At 51.9% G+C, this 12,949-nt stretch overlaps 1 protein-coding gene across 2 annotated transcripts in view; it reads left to right on the top strand.

The window, feature by feature from the left end:
- The window catches only part of stumps (DBB domain-containing protein stumps), a 166,268-nt gene that overhangs the window by 34,412 nt on the left and 118,907 nt on the right, over window positions 1-12,949 (top strand). Inside the window, exon 1 of one of the 2 annotated variants that reach the window (XM_070524873.1) lies at window positions 10,719-10,888. The exons of the other annotated variant lie outside the window; for it this stretch is intronic. The gene's annotated coding sequence lies outside the window, so the exon portion shown is untranslated. Of the gene's footprint in view, window positions 1-10,718; window positions 10,889-12,949 lie in introns of those variants that run through there. 2 annotated transcript variants of the gene reach the window in all.

The following is a 12,949-nucleotide window of genomic DNA, read 5'->3' as shown; positions in this document are numbered from 1 at the left end:
AAGTTGTCCCTTCCGCACCACATCAGCCGCCTGCAGCCGTGAATCTCAACTCTACGCGGGCAGTGCAGCCTGTCGCCACGCCTCTCACTTATACGCAGCCAGTCCTGCCTGTGGCCGCGCCTCTTACGTACGCCCAGGCAGTACGCAGGCCTCCACCGGCGTCTTTCACGACCCAGTCCCAACCGCTGCCACCGGAAGCCCATGCTACATCTTGGACCGCACCGCGAGCTAATCCTTGGCGGACACCTGACAATCGACCCATCTGTTATTCTTGCTGCACTCCCGGACACGTCGCCCGATATTGCCGCCGTCGTCCTCAAGCGTTCGGCGACGCCTCGCGGCCCTTCCAGTACGGCAGCCAGCCATTTCGCCAATACGCCGCTCCTTCCCCCCAACCGTATGCTCGTGCTGACATCCCAGAATTTCCTTCGCGTCGCCCGCCATCCCCTCGCCGACGCTCGCTCTCCCCAATGCGTCGGCGACCCGCACCACCTGACCAGGAAAACTGAACGTCGCAGTTCAAGAGGCAAGAACTGCGCCCCATTCGAACTGTCAAAGTCCTCGCGCCTCTCCTGCTAACGTGGTCGAAATTTGTGTAGAAGGTGTTCCTGCATTCGCTCTTGTGGATACCGGCGCAGCCGTTTCTGTGATAGCCGCGAAACTGTGCCGTTCGCTGCGCAAGGTGACCACGCCGCTTTCTGGACTGTCGCTTCGTACGGCAAGCGCGCAGCCCGTCACTCCGCACGCAGCCTGTACTGTACGTGTGCTTATTCACGGCATTGTTTACATCGTCGAGTGTATTGTTCTTCCCACCTGCTCGCATGACGTCATCCTCGGATGGGACTTCTTATCCAGTCATAAAGCCGTGATCGACTGCGCACGCGCCGAAGTTGAATTTTCCCCTTGTGACGCACCCTTGGACGAAGATTGCGACCGCCCTTCTAAACTTACCGTGCGCGAGGACACAGATATTCCACCTGGCTCCTTCGCCCTCGTCCCCGTCTTTTGCGATGCCATCGCTGATGCAACGGTCCTCTTCACGCCGTCCGACGTCTTCATGAGCCGTAAATCTCTCCCACTACCCTTCGCGACGCTTGACATGGCTGGCGGCTGCAGCAATATCTACTTTTACAATCCCCTCTGTGCGCCTATTACGTTGCTCGTTGGTGAATGCCTTGGCTTCGTGGAACTCCTCGCCTCTTCGTCTTTGGTTGACGTCCCTGGAGACTCTTTTGACGTCGACCCCGGCCAAGCATCTTCGATGTCCGCGCTTGAGGAAACGTCCGGGGTTGCGTTCTCGCATGCCATCGCCGATACCCTCACACCTGCCGAACGCGCCGACCTTGTTGATCTCCTGCACAAATTTCGAAGTTCATTCGACGTTTCACAACCTCACCTGGGCCGCACGTCGGAAGTGCAGCACTACATTGACACCGGTTCACATCAGCCGTTACGTCAACGACCATATCGCGTCTCTGCCGAAGAGCGTCGTGTCATTACCACCCAAGTCGAAGATATGCTGCGCCGTGATGTTATTCAACCTTCGCACAGTCCCTGGGCATCTCCTGTCGTTCTCGTTCGCAAGAAGGACGGGTCTATTCGCTTTTGTGTCGACTACCGTCGGTTAAATAAGGTAACGCGCAAAGACGTCTATCCTTTGCCGCGCATCAATGACGCCCTCGACAGTCTTCAGGGCGCAGAATTTTTCTCGTCCCTTGACTTGCGTTCAGGGTACTGGCAGGTCCCCTTGGCTGCGGCCGATCGCCCTAAAACCGCATTCATTACGCCTGACGGTTTATATGAATTTAAGGTGATGCCTTTCGGGCTTTGTAACGCCCCTGCCACCTTTGAACGACTCGTGGACAACACGCTGCGTGGCCTCAAGTGGTCTATATGTCTGTGTTACCTCGACGATGTCGTGGTTTTCTCGCCTGATTTTCCTACTCACCTGCTCCGCCTTAGACAAGTTTTGACCTGTCTAACGAACGCTGGCCTTCAACTCAACCTCAAGAAGTGCCGCTTCGCCGCGCGAGAGCTCACCATTTTAGGCCACGTTGTGTCCAAGCACGGCGTTCTACCCGATCCTGCAAAACTTCGAGCAGTCGCTGAGTTTCCGAAGCCTCAGACCATCAAAGAACTTCGAAGCTTCGTGGGCATATGCTCATATTTCCGGCGCTTTGTTCGAAATTTCGCATCGATCATGGCGCCATTGACTCAGCTTCTACGCGGTGACGCCGCCCTCTCCTGCTGGTCCCCTGCATGTGACTCCGCCTTTGCTACGCTGCGTCGTCTTCTCATCTCCCCACCTATTCTTCGCCATTTCGACCCGTCAGCTGCAACTGAAGTACATACAGATGCCAGCGGGCTCGGTCTCGGCGCCGTACTCGCCCAACGAAAGGCGGGCTACCCCGAATATGTAGTCGCCTATGCGAGTCGCACACTGACGAAGCCTGAGGCCAATTACAGCGTGACCGAAAAAGAGTACTTGGCTTTAGTATGGGCACTTGGCAAGTTCCGACCATATCTGTACGGGCGCCCATTCGACTTGGTCACAGATCACCGTGCGCTTTGTTGGCTCGCCAACTTGACAGATCCCACTGGCCGCCTAGCCCGTTGGGCACTACGGATCCAGGAGTACGATATTCGCGTCGTATACCGCAGTGGACGCACACACTCCGACGCCGATGCCTTGTCTCGTTCACCTTTACCTCCAGACTCGGCCTGCGCAACAACTTCCGCACATTCCGTGTCATCTCTCGACATGGACTCCTTTGCAACCGCACAACGTCGTGACCCGTGGGTCGCTTCTCTTTTCGACTATCTTTCTGGATCGTCGACCATCCCTGTATCCCGAACCCTCCGACGCCGAGCAGTTCATTTTGCCATTCGTGACCAGCTGCTGCACCGACGCAATTACACTCCTGAAGGTCGTCGGTGGCTTCTGGTGGTTCCCCGCAGCTTAAGGTCTCAAATATGTGTCGCTTTCCACAACGATCCGCAGTGTGGCCATGCCGGAGTCTTCAAGACGTACGAACGAATTCGCCACCGCTACTACTGGCGCGGCATGTACAATTTTGCACACAAGTTTGTTCGGTGCTGTCTTGACTGCCAACGCCGCAAATCGCCGCCTTTACGCCCATCTGGTGCCTTGCAGCCGCTCCCGTGCCCTGCCACACCCTTCGATCGCGTCGGCATCGACCTATACGGCCCGCTTCCTATGACACCAGACGGCAATCGGTGGATCGTCGTTGCTATTGATCATTTGACACGCTACGCCGAAACTGCTGCTTTACCAAGTGCTACAGCGCGGGATGTAGCCTCTTTCGTCCTACATCGCTTCGTGCTTCGACACGGCGCACCTCGGGAACTCCTCAGCGATCGAGGTCGCGCCTTCCTCTCCGAAGTCGTCGAAAGTTTGCTTTCGGAATGCCATATTATTCATCGGACAAGCACGGCATACCATCCACAGCCTAACGGGCTCACAGAGCGATTTAACCGCACACTTGGTGATATGCTCTCTATGTACGTGGCATCTGATCATGGTAACTGGGACCGCATCCTTCCATTCATCACGTTCGCGTGCAACACCGCGATCCAGGCCACTACGGGATTTTCACCTTTCTTCCTCCTGTATGGCCGCGAGCCTACGCATACCATCGACACGCTCCTTCCATACCGTCCTGACGCCTCCGAGTGTCTACCTGTTTCCGACGTCGCCCGACAAGCCGAAGAATGCCGCCAGCTAGCGCGCTCCTTTACGGAAGAGCAACAGCAGCGCCAGAAAGAAAACCGCCTCGACACGCATCCAAACACGACCTACGCTCCAGGCGTTCTTGTGTGGTTGTCGGTCCCTTTCCAAACGCCGGGGCTTTCCTCGAAACTCGTCCCAAAATTCGAAGGGCCCTACCGAGTCTTGGAGCAAACATCCCCGGTAAATTTTCTCATTGAGCCCCTGTCACCACCTGAAGACTTGCGCCGGCGTGGACGTGACATTGTCCACGTCTCGCGTCTCAAGCCCTACCACGACCCTCTTCCTCCCGATTCTTAAGGCGCCAGGATGGCTCTTTTTGTCCGGGGGGAGATTGTGAAGAAGAAGACGCGCCTCGCGGCACAGCCGCATCGCCAACGCGCGGCTCGTCTCGGCTCGCGCTGTTGATTGCTGGCGTCCGTTTGGACAGTGCTTCGGGCTGCTTCGCCGTTCCCGGTTGCTGTGCCGTTACATTAGGAGCCGCCAATAAACCTTTTCTCACTACGCTTGATATTTTGCATTCCCTTCACCGCTATTTAATGCCCTAATGGGCCCTTAGTGTACTCAAACCTAAACAAATATCGCAGTTATATTAGATATCATGTTACTTTACGCTTTTATAGCGCTGCTCTTAGGCGCCCGTTCCTGCGGCGAGCGGCGGCGGCGTAGCCGAGCGATTGAGCACAGCGAACGATGAAAGAGGGAACGCAGAGCGGGACATGAAAGACGCGAGCCGCGTACGGCGAAGACCAACGAGAGAGGCCCCTTCAGTGACTTGCGCGCGGATAACTGGTCTCAGCCGGACTGCTCGTTTAGCTGTATCGTTTGCTCGCGTCAGCTGTCGCTGGTTTGGTTTGCTTGGTTTAGTCTCGTTCGCGTTTGTTTCGATTGTCATGGTTTGCGATTGTTTTGTAAGCTGATTGTATGCGCAACACCAAGTGCGTAGTACTTTCTGGAAGGCACGCGGCACCAGCCATTACACTGGAACCTTCGACGGGTCATATATAAAAGCCGACGCGCTTGACCCACAGATCAGATTTTCGACGATCGACGACTCTGCTACATGTCTCGCTCAAATTGTTTGCCTCAATATATAGTGAAATAAGAACATGTATAGAGCTGCACTCAAATTTCGTGTTAGGGAGTATCGTAATTGTAGGTGATTTTTTTTATCGCTCCTTAACGTGTTCTCACGCTTCTTTGTTAACATCCAAGTTTGTGCTCCATATGTTAGTACTTGTAGAATGCATTGATTGTACCTTTTTTTTTCTTTTCAACGAAAGCGGTTAGCTCACGGTCATGAACTGGTAATGCCGGCGGTATGCATTCCGACCCATTTTCATTGTTCTGTAAATTTTCTTCTCGTGATCAGGGTACCCTGTGAGTAAGTGAGCTATATTAACATACTCCTGCGCGGATTCTAGAGGCTGAACAGCGCCCTCAGGCGCCGTACGCCGTGTGTGAAAGTGAAAACGTGCGACGGTGAGCCGACGATGTTGGCTCAGTCTCGCGTGCGCAAGGGGAGGAAGCGCGCCATATTCCGTCGTGCGCATTGCACCATTGCCCCGGGGAAGGGGATGAAGGGGAGGCGTGGTACTTCGGCTGCGCACGGTCGCGCGTGTTTTATCTTGAAAGCGATCGGCTCTGGGGACACAGTCTAGGTGCACCGACGGCTCGTAGCTTTGCGTGCGCTGTGTTCTCATCGTTGAGTTTGCGTTGAAGCGACAGAAGCGCGAAGGTCACTTCGCTCACTGCTGCTGCCGCAGTTCCTCACGCCAGAGTGTCTTTTGACAGCGAGTGTCCGCGGTCAATGTTTACAACGGGGCGTTCTACTCCGGCGGCTGCTGCGTGTGGCGCGGCCGCCCGAGCCCCGTCTTGTATACGATATGTGATGCCGACAGTATAGGCGTCAAGGCGCCCCGAGGGCCGATATAGCGTCGTGTGCGCTATAGCACCCGCGCGCTTGGGCGTGCACCCGCGTCCGCGAAGTGAAACGTCACTGTAACTTTTTTCTTTCTTTGTTGATGAGGCCGCAATCTCACATATACTTCTGTCGTGCCAATGCCAACCAGCTCCTTGAGATGATCGCCGCGTGTGTCACTCAGAGCACATGCGGGCGCGCCAGTGTCCTTGGCTCCAAGAGACCTCGAGAATGAAATGGGCAAATTTATAGAATTTCATTAACCGCTTCACGAAAGCTTCGCTTCAGGTAGATTCCAAGATTCGCGTTGGACCTGCATAATTTTATTTTCTTTAAAAGACCGTGAGCACCCATGCGTTTTACTACCACATGATGCAGTAAAAGGACTTACCAACGAAATGCAATAAGACGGTCGAATAAAAGAAAAATTAATCGTTATCGATCAAGCTCAGAAGCACTCTAATATTTAAGCATTTAAGTAAGTGTTTTATGGCGATGGCAATTATATGGACACTCCATGCGCATTTCTGCCGTCGGCGTCACCTCGAGGTTACGTATAAAGTCCAAGCGCGATAAAATCGTTGCCGCGTGCTGTATGCTGTATATGCGAGTGAAAGCGTGCGAGGGGGAGCCGGCGATCGCGGCTCAATCTCGCGCACGCAACGGAGGAAAGCGGGGACGAAGCGCGTCGCCTTCCGTCGCGCGCAAGGCTTCGGGAGGAAGGAGGGGGGCGCGTTCTACTCGTGGCAACCCGAGCGGCCGCGCGCGGGCCGCTATATCTTGAAAGTGAACTCCTTGAAAGTGAAGTTCGCGTTGATGCAGGCGCCACAGCACGTAGATCAATTCGCTCACTGATGCTGCCACGTTTTCTCGCTGCAGCGTTTTGACAGCGAGTTTCGGCGGTCATCGAGCGAGATGTCTTCATGTTTGCTCGTGCACGCGTGACAGCATGCTTGCTAATTAAGTTAATATGCCTACGTTTACAAGTTTATACTGGCGGTAAAGCTATTATCGTTACTTCGTATAGCTGCCCCCCTAATTTGCTAACGCAATGGATGCTTCGCCTTTCGGGCGAAACAGCTACTTTCTTATTGCGATATCAATTATACGGACATTTCAGACGCATTTTTGGCGTCGCTGTCGTCGTCGCCGTGATGTTCCGCATAAAGTCCAAGAGGAATAACACCGTCGCTGCGCTTCGTATGCTATGTGTGCGAGCGAAACCACGTAAGGGAAGCCGACAATCGCGGCTCAATCTGGCGTGCACGAAAAAAGCAAGTGGAGAACAAGTGCGCATTTAGTGACCGCCCGATGGGGGAACTGACAATCGCGGCTCAATCTCGCGCACCATATACGGAGAAAAGCGGGGAGGCAGCGCTGAGGGATGGGGGAGGGGAGGGGTGATTTCGACTCCGCCAACAAGTGCGCACTTTGCACGGCCGCTCGCGTCTTATCTTGAAAGGGACCTGCAGGCAGCTTATGCCTTTGTGCGTACTGTGTTCTCGCCGCTCTTGCGTTGAAGCGATAGACTGCACGAAGGTCACTTCGCCCGCTGCTGCTGCCGCGCTTGCTCACACCAGCTTTTTGACAGTGAGTGTCCACGCGCTTCGAGTGTGGTGGGTTCACATTTGCTTGTCCGCGCTGACGCAACGCTTAATTCAGTTAATAAGCGAATTTTTCCAGGTTTACATGGCCGTTAAAGCTACTGTCCTTACTTCGTGTAGCTGTGTATTAATTTGCTGTCGCAGTCGATGTATCGCCTTTCGAGCGAAACTTCGACTTTTTTGTTATATACAATAACTTCCGCGGTTGGTTGCGAAGGCCTCCTTAGATCCCAAACGTGTACAGTCGCTTTAAATACGAGGTGCAACACGGTACCCGTGGTCGAAAGGGCTCCAAGGGTACCGTGGTCTAAGGGAAAGGGTACCGCTGCGCCGACATAGGTAAAAATGGAGTAAATACAATTCCAATTGCTGGTATTAAAGCGATTAGCTTTACTTTTTTTCCCCCTCTTTCACCCATTTTAGTGGTTGGCGGCTTGGTGGTCGCACTTGAGATAAGAAGGCCCTGGGGGAAAGGGTACGTGCATTCGCGCAACCTATAGTTGCTGGAAGGGGCTGGAAAATGGGGAGGATGGAGAGGAAAGGCTGTCCCCTTGCTCGCTGGTTCGTTCTTTCAGGGTATTCGCGTACATTGACAATCGTCGTTGGTTCTAAGCTTACCTTTCGTATGTCGGGGCCGCTGCGCAGTCTTGGAGCCCTTTCGACCACGGGCACCATGTTGCAGCCCATATTGAACGTGACTGCACCTTCCTGCACTAAGCTCTGCCCGTGATCTGCGTCATTGTTAATTTTCATCGAGATTTAATGTTTGTTCATAACTGCAGTTGCATTATATTGTTTCGAGAAAAGGTAAACGATAAGCTGACTTGAGGAAACCACATCCGGGAGATTAATTTCCTAGCAAAGGGGGCGTCTGATGATAATACGTGTTTACTTGTGGCACGACGTTGCATTTACTGAATGCAACACGGAAATGGAAAGAGAAAGCGCAGCTGCCGCAAGCTTAACGTTGACGATAATGAAGGGAAGCAGTAATATCACTCGCCGCACTTGCTTAGTGGCTTGGGCACTGCGCTGCTCAGCACGAGGTCGCGGGATGAAAATCCGTGCGGCCGCGGCGGCGGCATTTCAATGGGGCTGAAGTGCAAAAACGCCCGTGTGCCGCGCATTGGGTGCACGTTAAAGAACACCAGGTGGTCAAAAGAATCCGTAGTCCCCCACTACAGCGTGCCTCATAATCACATCGTGGTTTTGGCGCTGTTAAAATCCAGCGTATCCCATCGACGTCACCAATTGTTGCTACGCCGGTTACTTCAGCTTCGACCGGTGTTACAACTGGATAGCATGGCGTTGTCGGCAGGTCGAAGGCGCCCTGGAGACCATCGAGGCCGAGTAGGGGCCAGCCTAGTGCGAAACTTGCACTGTTTATTCCATGGTAACGAAGCAGGAAGGAAAGAAGAGAATACAAAAAAGCTACATTGCGGGGCCGCTTAAATAGGCCCGCTGAAATTGTAGGCAGGATTTTGCTCACGCCAACGTCACATGGTATCTGTTGAGTCCGATCGGTGATTGGCGGCTGCTCGCTGCTTCCTAGGCGATGTTGCACGTTCTTGCCCCTGCTGGCGATAATCTGCATGTCCCTTTTGGGATCGACGAAGAAGGGCCTCCCTTTGACTCGCACAGCTCGCGGTAGGCACCCCCCCCCCCCATCTCCACCTGTGTCCCGACCACACACAGAGGGGCCCGTAATCGCTGCGAGGCGGCCAGTAAGACCAGGAACCACCTTAAACACCCACAGGAATTTGGGATTTACCCTGCGCTTTCCAATTAGGCATGGTTTTTCGATAATCTTATTTGCATTGTGTGCTTCACGCGAATCCCCAGCACGTAAACGGGAGAAATTAATTACTTTCTTGAAAATAATTTTAATCTATTAATTAAGCAGTAACATCCGGACGCTGTAGCACTACACAAACAAGCGAGAATATATCTCCGTTCTTTATTGGGAGGCAGTATATATAGTACGGTCATTCTTACTGTCTTATCAAAGTAAAACGCAGGGAGTCTCAAGAGGTGCACTGTAGTCATTGCATGTCTGGTAAACCACCCCAAGAAATATCTATTAGCTTTACACAGGGTAAAACTTACGGGTTTTATTATAACAAGCTTCGTATGTAGAGGCGGGGGAATATCAACATTTTCGTCGTATACGAATAGCATGCAGCGAATATCGAATCGGATAGACAAGCCCAGACACATATATTTGTAGCAAAAATATTTATTCCGGCATTATTAGGCACCACGCTTTCACTGACTCGTGCAATAAGGACAGCTATCTATCAGGAACAAAGGGTCAGTTTTCAACACATTGACTAATTGTCGTTAAAGCAAACTGCACAAACAGCCTCTCAACAACTTTAAAACCTGGTCGCAAACAGGTTCTCAAACAAAGTGCGGCGGTATGACTAGCTTTGGTCGTTGAAAAAAGATCAGGAAAAAAAAAAGAAAACGAAAGCAGCTGCTGAAGCAATAGTGTGCAGCAGACACATGTAGTAGGGCCCGCTGCAAGGAAAACATCACAAGATGCAGCGTGAAAGATTAAACTGCTACAAGGCTAGACTGCCAAAAATCCTAAATGACAGTCTATAAAGCAAAAACCACCGGTTGTCATGTAGGCTTCCGACGTGAAGCCAAACACAAAGCTTGCAGTACCTACCTGTTTCTACCTTTGCTTCGAAAACTTTTGTCGGTGTCTCACTCCAGGTTATTTGCGATACATTGTTCAGCGGACTAAGAACGTAAGCATCCTTTAGCATTCGGTTGTTGCCGATTATTTGGTTAGTTTCCGATATTCGAAAACGCCAAGTAGTTCCTTTTCGAATACGAATAATTAGTCTATAGCATTCGATACGCGTGGCACGACTCTTTGCTCAAGACAAGAAGAAAAGGATGGTGAAGTGCTATCTTGCTGGTTTTTCTCTGCTATTCCTTTTAATTTTGCTCATCGTCCCAAACAAACACTTTGATGAGGCTCCAGTAATGTTAGGTCGGCGCTAGGACGCAGGTTTTCGGTCTAGGCACCGCTAACGGTCCCTCCTCTGTTAAAGCGACCTCGGGGAAAGAAGGCGATTTAGAAGGCGTGGGTCATCTAACTGACGTCCAGGGGAGCCCATAAAAGGGGTCCAAAGTGCGCGGTCAGAGGACAGAGCCGGCACACGTGATGGCCGCTCGTCGACGTCACTCATCGCGCGGCGCCCCAGCGGCAGCGCGCGCGCCCGTCCCGTCGAGTTGGCGCTAATGGGCGGGCGGTGTAATAATAGCGTACTCGGCGGCGCCGGATCGGTCGTGAGACCACAACGCCCTCTGACTTTTGACGACCTTAACGCGACCGTCGCTTGCCGCGCCGCAGACGCCCTCTAGTTTCCGCCTCGGGCTCTTCCGCCCCAGCTGTCATTTCTGTGTTTTTTGCATCGTTTTTGGCGCATCCGGCGCGGCCGCACGCAGCTGCACGCGCGTCGGCCTGGTGACAGCGGCCGCCGGCGAAGAACAACACCACGCCCGAGGGCCCTCCCCGGCGCCCTTCCCACCCGTGCCGCCGCTAACGGCACACGCGCGCGGGCCATGGCGCCCTAGGTCGGCACCGAGGGACGCCACCGGGTAAGCCACGTGCTTTTGTCACGCTTCTGCCGCGCGCTATTCGTGTCGTGTGTCTCGTGCGGGCCCTGCTCGAAGTAAGGGGTCTCCTAGCAGGGCATACTGTAAATCTGTGCAACGCGCGCTCGACGCGACGCTGACCAATGCTTTCGGTTGCGCGCGCACCTCAGACGGCCCGCCGACAGTCATCGCCTTTCACTCCCGGTATCGTGGCGCGCAATTGTGAGCATCGTTAACAGTGAGTTAGGAGAAAATATGTGGCAGCTTTTGTTCGCTTAGCGTGCCACTAGGAATCGGGGGGCCGTATTCATAAAGTATTTCGTACGAAAGAGGTTTACAAGAAAACGTGTGGGCCAATCGTGATGAAGGACATAAAATTAGTGAAGGTGGCTGGCCGCGCAGGGAAAACCAGTGGTCGCCAACGGAAAGCGTTGTAAATTCGGTCGCGTGGGCCGGAGATATTGTAGGGTCTTTTGTTTTTAAGAAATGGGGTCGCATTTACAGTTTCTTGGTTTGAATTCACAAAGTTTTTCATTCGTCAGTGCTAGTTGTCATTGGCCGGTCGCCTTCGCTAATAATATGACCAGCAACATGATTGACTGAAATTCCTACTTAAGAACGATTTTAGTGTAGGAGGTTTTTGTGAACCCGGACCCTGTTTTTCATAAGCCAACCGCTTTCTCTATTACTATATTCGGTATCACGATTAACCGGAGCTTCCACTTTCCCGTACAAATTGGCTGCCACCTATACTTACTAACCGGCCTATAGGGCACCAAATACTTTGTGAATACGGGCTCTAACGCACGAGCCCGTAGTTACTTGATTTGGTGAGAAGCAGAGACGGATGTGTAGGCATTTTCTTGTTACGCAGGCAACTCTTGATAAAGAAAATAACCAAATTATGAAGTCAATCGCTTACGCCGCCTCTTCCACGGTCGTGTTATTTCAGCTACAGATTAACTTATGGGCTCTGAAACCAAAACTGGTACGACGTTCTCTTCTTTACACGTTCGTGATTCTTGCGGATGCGCCTCTCCGTGATAACATAGAACATGTGGTGTGACCGCAATTGACTCTCCCAGGCGCAGTGCGCTTGCAGTGCGTGACCTGAAAAGGATGAGGGGAAATTCACCGGTGAACATCACGTACAAGGGAACAAGGAATCGCAAGGCGGAGGAGTAGGGAGAAAATTTGTGCGCTGTTATTGCTGGTACTTTATTTTTTTGAGTTCGGTACCAACCGCAAGTAATCAACAAGTAATCGTCGCGGTGACTATAGTTTATCAACCTGACGGTAAAATAACACACTCACTCACTCGCACAGTAATTTTCCGCAGACGAGAAAATAAGGTTGGCGCACAATACATGCAAAGCATGAAACAACATTGTCTATGCTTCGAACACTCTTGATGGCATTGTCGTCGCTAATAGCAGTTCGTACACTTAATTTTCCTAGTTAAGGTTCTGTCACGTATTCCAACCGACGAGAAAAACAGGCACAAGTGCCACGCAAAATACACATTTAAATTTCAACAACAAATGCTCAGTAATACAGAACGTCTCTAGAAAACGAACACGGCGCGCGCGTTACGAACTCGCAAAGAATAGAAGCAAACTACAAGTTCTAACAAGTGTTGTTATTATTATTATTATTATTATTATTATTATTATTATTATTATTATTATTATTATTATTATTTTAAGACTATACAGAATTTTTTTTAATCGCCCGTGTCACCTAGATACTACAATTGCAATTCTGAGCTGTATTGCTTGTGACCTTTTCAAGAGTGATTAGCGCGCATCAAGAGTGCATCTTTTTCACCGGCGGCGAAGCCTTCATCTCCCTTGTGGTGCCTGCGACAGCCTCAAGTGAATTTTGCTATTCTCGGAATCACAAAGAAGGCCAATCATCCATCACTGGCTCTGAAGCAACTGACGCTCCTATTACTGCACCAGACGTATCATGACCGCGTACATATATATACCGATGATTCGACCTCACCTACCACCTCAACTGCTGCATTCGTCGGTCCAGTTATGTAGGTTACAGTTAAATTAA

Source organism: Dermacentor albipictus, chromosome 1 (genome assembly GCF_038994185.2).
Source record: "Dermacentor albipictus isolate Rhodes 1998 colony chromosome 1, USDA_Dalb.pri_finalv2, whole genome shotgun sequence".
NCBI lineage: Eukaryota > Metazoa > Arthropoda > Arachnida > Ixodida > Ixodidae > Dermacentor > Dermacentor albipictus.
This window is presented reverse-complemented; position numbering and strand designations above follow the sequence as displayed.